Raw genomic sequence first — 6,190 nt, forward strand, 5'->3', positions numbered from 1 at the left:
ACCTGCAATCCCAACATTCGGGAAGCTAAGACAGGAGGATTGCTGTGAATTAAAAATCATCTCTGGACTACATAGTGAGTTCCAGGTTGTCTTGGGCAATAGAGTGAAACTCTGTCCAAGGGGAAAAAAAGCTGGGTAATGGCACATGCCTTTAATCCCAGCACTTGGGAGGCAGAGGCAGGTGGATTCTGAGTTCGAGACCAGTCTGGTCTATACAGCGAGTTTCAGGAATGCCAGGGTTACTCAGAGAAACCCTGTCTCAAAACACCAATTTGGGAAAAAAAAAAAAAAAAAAGATAAATGGAAGGAAAGACAGACTACATTTTATTAGTGGGATCAGGAATCCAGGTGTTCTGTGGCTGCTGGGTGAAGTGTCATTGGCGTAGTCTGGATGGATGGATTTTGTCATCTTTTCACCCAGAACCTGAAAACAGCTGTTTCTGAACATCCTACTCTCCACAGCTTCTTTGGGCTTGGTGGTCCTTTGTAGGTCTCCTGCTAAACTCTACCCAGGCACCGTCTGGAGTGGTGACTACCCTTGAGGATAATTGCGTGGGTGTTTGGATTAGCCCTGCACAGAGGGAGGGCGTTCCCTGTGTGGTAAACAACTGTGGCTGTTGCTGTAAGGCAGAAACAGCTGCCACCTAGGGGAGAGGAGGGGCAAGGGTGAGGAAGAGCATCATAAAACTGCCCTAGCATTTTCAGGGCAACTTTTTTTTTTTTTAATTAATTATTTGCTTGGTTGCTATAGACCTTTATCTATTTTTTTATTTGAGCACCTACAGAGTTGGTTCTGACGTTTCTGCTTGTTTTATCAATGTTTCTATGGATGGATAGATACTATCTTAGAGCTTCCTTGTTTGCTATCTTTCTGAGGCCACACCCGAATGACCTATATATATATATATATATATATATATATATATATATATATTTTTTTTTTTTTTTTTCCAGACAGGGTTTCTCTGTAGCTTTGGAGCCTGTCCTGGAACTAGCTCTGTAGACCACGCTGGTCTCGAACTCACAGAGATCCACCTGCCTCTACCTCCCGAGTGCTGGGATTAAAGGCGTGCGCCACCATCGCCCGGCTATATCTATTTTTTGAGATAACAGGTATACTTTAATAAATGCTGTACTTTCTGGGCCTAGTAGATCTAATTTTCCAATAGGCCCTGGGTGAGATGATTCCATGGGTGGCTTAGGAGGAATGGAGCCCCTCCCATCACATGAATGACGAATGGCCTATTTTTTTGTTTGTTTGTTTTTTGTTTTGTTTTTTGAGACAGGGTTTCTCTGTAGTTTTTGGAGCTTACCCTAGAACTCTTTCTGTAGATCAGGCTGGCCTTGAACTCACAGAGATGTGCACATCTCTGCCTCCCAATGTGGGAATTAAAGGCATGTGCTCCACTGCCCTGCCTGAATGGCCTATTTTTAAAAATCATTATTTATTGATACTTCGGGATCACAAGATGATTGCTACCATGATAGCCAGTCTGGATATCTGCATGGTGAAGTACAGAAGGCTAGAGCATCCCACCAGTGGTGCAAGTCATATTTGTCTAGAAGTCCAGAAGTAGATGGCATGCCACTGCCTGTGACAATAGAGGCTTTGAACACAGGGACAGCATCCTCTTCTGAACTGTAGGCACAGCCCTTCACCAAACACAGTCTTGGTTCTGAAGACAGGAAAATGAAGACGCCAATACTAGGCTAGTTACCCCAAAGAGCCAAAAGCTGGCACTGTGACCACTCACATTCACGATGGTCAGCCAAGATAACGTGGGTGACTGTTGGGGGATGTTATTTTTAGGTGTGTGAGCTTTTCTTTATGCTGCATTTAACTCTGTGAAGCTGTGATTCTCTGCCTGTCTAAAACACCTGATGATCTTCAACGCAATGCCCATCAAAATCCGAGCAAAATTCTTCAAAGACCTCGAAAGAATGGTACTCAACTTCATGTAGAAAATAAAAAAAACCCAGGATAGCCAAAACAATCCTGTACAATAAAAGAACTTCCGGAGGCATCACAATCCCTGACTTCAAACTCTACTGCAGAGCTACAGTACTGAAAACAGTCTGGTATTGGCATAAGAACAGATAGGAGGACCAAAGGAACAGAATAGAAGACCCGGATATCAATCCACACATCTTCAAACACCTGATCTTTGATAAAGAAGCAAAAAATATCAAATGGAAAAAGGAAAGCATATTTAACAAGTGGTGCTGGCATAACTGGATATCAACATGTAGGAGAATGAATATAGACCCATATCTATAACCATGCACAAAACTCAAGTCCAAATGAATAAAAGACCCCAACATAAAGCCAGCCACACTGAACCTTACAGAAGAGAAAGTGGGAAATACACTTGAACGCATTGGCACAGGAGACCACTTCCTAAATATAACCCCAGCAGCACAGACACTGAGAGAAACAATTAATAAATGGGTCCTCCTGAAACTGAAAAGCTTCTGTAAAGCAAAGGACATGGTCAACAAGACAAAACGACAGCCTACAGAATGGGAAAAGATCTTCACTAACCTCACATCAGACAGAGGTCTGATCTCCAAAATATACAAAGAACTCAAGAAATTGGACACCAAAAAACACATAATCCAATAAAAAAATTGAATACAGACCTAAACAGAGAATTCTCAACAGAGGAATCTAAAATGGCTGAAAGACACTTAAGGAAATGTTCAACATCCTTAGTCATCAGAGAAATGCAAATCAAAACAACTCTGAGATTTCATCTTACACCTGTAAGAATGGCCAAGATCAAAAACACTGATGACAACTTATGCTGGAGAGGTTGTGGGGAAAAGGGAACACTTCTGCATTGCTGGTGGGAGTGCAAGCTGGTACAGCCCCTTTGGATGTCAGTGTGGCGATTTCTTAGAAAATTAGGAAACAACCTTCCTCAAGACCCAGTAATACCACTTTTGGGTATATATCCAAAGGATATTCAATCGTGCCACAAGGACATGTGCTCAACTATGTTCATAGCAGCTTTGTTTGTCATAGCCAGAACCTGGAAACAACCTAAATGCCCCTTGATCGAAGAACGGATAAGGAAAATGTGGTACGTTTACACAATGGAATACTACACAGCAGAAAAAAAAAGACATCTTGAATTTTGCAGGAAAATGGATGGAACTAGAAAACATTATTTTGAGTGAGGTAACCCAGACACAGAAAGACAATTATCACATGTACTCACTCATAGGTGGTTTTTAAACATAAAGCAAAGAAAGCCAGCCTACAAACCACAATCCCAGAGAACTTAGACAGCAATGCGGACACTAAGAGAGACTTACATAGATCTAATCTACATGGGAAGTAGAAAGTAGAAAAAGACAAGATCTCCTGAGTAAATTGAGAGCATAAGGACCTTGGGGGAGGTCTGACGGGTGGGGGGAGAGACAGGGAGGGGAGCAGAGAAAAATGTAGAGCTCAATAAATATCAATAAAAATGTATATAAAAAAAAAAACCACCTGATGGTCTAATAAAGAGATGAGCGGTCCATAGCTAGGCAGGAGCAAGGACAGGCAGAGCTGACAGAGAGGATAAGCAGAAGGAGAACCGAGAACCAGGAACAAGAGAACAAGGAGGGGAGGAGGGCAGGGATCAACCACCCAGCCAGCCACCGAGTGAGAAGGGAAATAAGATAAACAGAAGTAAGAAAGATAAAAGTCCAGAGGCAAATGGTAGTCAGAATAATCTGAGATAAGAAAAGCTGGCAAGAAACAAGCTAAGACCGAGCATTCATAACTAAGAACAAGCCTCTGTGTGATTTATTTGGGAGCTGGTGGTGCCCGCCCTCAGTCCAAAGAGTAAAACATAACACAACAGGTGATTAGCTTGGCAATGTCACCTTCCCTGCCTTTCCACATGGATCCCAAACTCTGAGTGCTCGGATCCCAAACTCTGAGTACTCCTGGAGTACAGAGAAGTCAGACAGTGAACTTTCTTCTCCTCTTCAGGTCCTGCCAAGCAAACATTGACCTGGTCCCAGAGGACTGCCTTGCCCCAATCCTAAGCTGCCCCGCTCCACCCTGTGTCGTGTGAAACGCTGCTCTGGGCTGCTGACAAACCACATCATAGCTATAGGTAATTGTATGAATAATAAAAATAAGTTAAAAATGAGATCTCCTGACTGGCTGTGTAGTTCAGTGGTTTATCACATGCTTACCACATACAAGTCCTAGGTTCATCCTAGGTACCAGACTTTCCCTCCAAACCCTGAGGTATCTTTTTATCATGCTACAGTTACTAAGTTAGTGGAGCCTGGTAAACATACATGATTAGGGGAGAGTGTGGTGAGACACTGTACTTGCTGGCGTCACTGGGTGTCTGTTGTTTAAGGGTTGGGACTGACCCTTAGCTAGATACCAGTAACAGAATCTGATAATCTTCTGATAATCCTCATTTAGCTTGAGGAATGAAATCGTGAACTGTGTACTTCAGCGTCATAAACATGCTGAAAATCATAAATCTCAGCTCTGGGAACACATTTTAAGGAGATACACCCCCTCCCCCCCAAAAAAAAAAACGGAGGAGGGGAAAGAAGAAAGACAACACAAAGGATCAACCTCATTCTGTTTTTTTTTTTTTTTTTTTTTTTTTTTTGCTGGGGGGCGTTATTTGGCTTAAACTTACATTTCCAAATCATTGTCTTAGGGTCTCCACTGCTGTGAAGAAACACCATGACCACAGCAACTCTTATGAAGGAAAAGCATTTAATTGGGGTGGTTTATGTTTTCTGAGGTTTAGGCCATTATCTTCGTGGTGTGACGTGGTGGCATGCAGGCAGACATGTGCTGGAGCTGGGAGTCCTACATCTTGATATGTAGACAACAGGAAGTGGTCTGAGACACTGGTGGTATCTTAAGCATATATGAGACCTCAAAGTCCATCTCTACAGTGACATACTTCTTCCAAGAAGGTCACATCTCCTTAGAGGGCCACTCCCTTTGTAGGCCATTTTCTTTCAAACTACCACATTCGACTCCTAGGCCTCCAAAGGCTTGTAACCATATCATAACACAAAACTACATTCAGTTCAACTTCAAAAGTCCCCATAATCTATCACAGTCTCAAGAACGTTTAAAAGTCCAAAGTCTTTTCTGAGATTCATGAAATTTCTTAACTGTAATCCCATTTTCAGAGGTTTAGTCCATTATCACCATGGTGTGACCTGGTGGTGTGCAGGCAGACACGGCGCTAGAGAAGTGGCTGAGTGTCCTACATCTTGGCTTGCAGGCAACAGGAAGTGGTTTGTCCATCAACCTCATTCTTATTCAACCAGCCCAACTTGCAGTGCTGGAAGAGCAGAACCCCCTGCTACTCTGTGGACCACAATTCCAAATACACTTCCTGATCAGAGACGGAAGGCAAAGGAGTGTTAAAATCAAGGGGGAAGTAGCAGGCATGCATACCTGTGTCACATGCTCAGGAATGAACGCGTGTGCCCTGGGCAAGGCCTAGAGGGGCCCACATACAGGTAATGGAAGACTGGGCGGTGGTCTTTCTTTCTGTCCCTGGTGTGACTGTGTGGTTCTCATGCTTTTTTGGGCTTCAGAAATGAACTCAGACCAGACATCTGAGCCCCAACTGTCTGGTACTGGGCTGGGCACAGCTGAGCGACCCTCATGAGACCTGACATATAGAAGGCAGGGCTTTAGCATCTCTCACTTGGTCACTTGGGGTTTTCACGTGACTGTAGTCATTTTTTTTTTTTTTAGATAGGGTCTTACTCTGTAGCCCTGGCTGTCCTGCAACTCACTCTGTAGACCAGGTTGACCTTGAATTTACAGAGATTCACCTGCCTCTGCCTCCAGAGAGCTGGGATTAAAGGCCTTGCACTACCATGTCCCCACCAACAGTAGCTTCTTGTTTCGAGGGTTTGTGATGTGGAAAAATAGCAGCCATATGAACCGAGGTTCAGGTTTCCAGGAGCGTCCTCAATCAAGAACTTGCAGGTGCAGACAGTGCCACACCCTATCCACTGTGTGTGTGGGGATCCTCTAGGATCCCCCTGTGTCCTGCAGTGTCCTGGAGGTATCCGGGAAAGGAGCTGCTCTTGAATCCATCTTGATCAGTTTCCTCATAGCTCACGGTTCTTTGCCTGCCCACTCCACTGTTGTTACCAGAAGCCACCTTCCAAGTAAGACCGTTTGTCCTAGGAT

The sequence above is a fragment of the Chionomys nivalis genome, chromosome 6, assembly GCF_950005125.1.
Source record: "Chionomys nivalis chromosome 6, mChiNiv1.1, whole genome shotgun sequence".
Classification (NCBI taxonomy): domain Eukaryota; kingdom Metazoa; phylum Chordata; class Mammalia; order Rodentia; family Cricetidae; genus Chionomys; species Chionomys nivalis.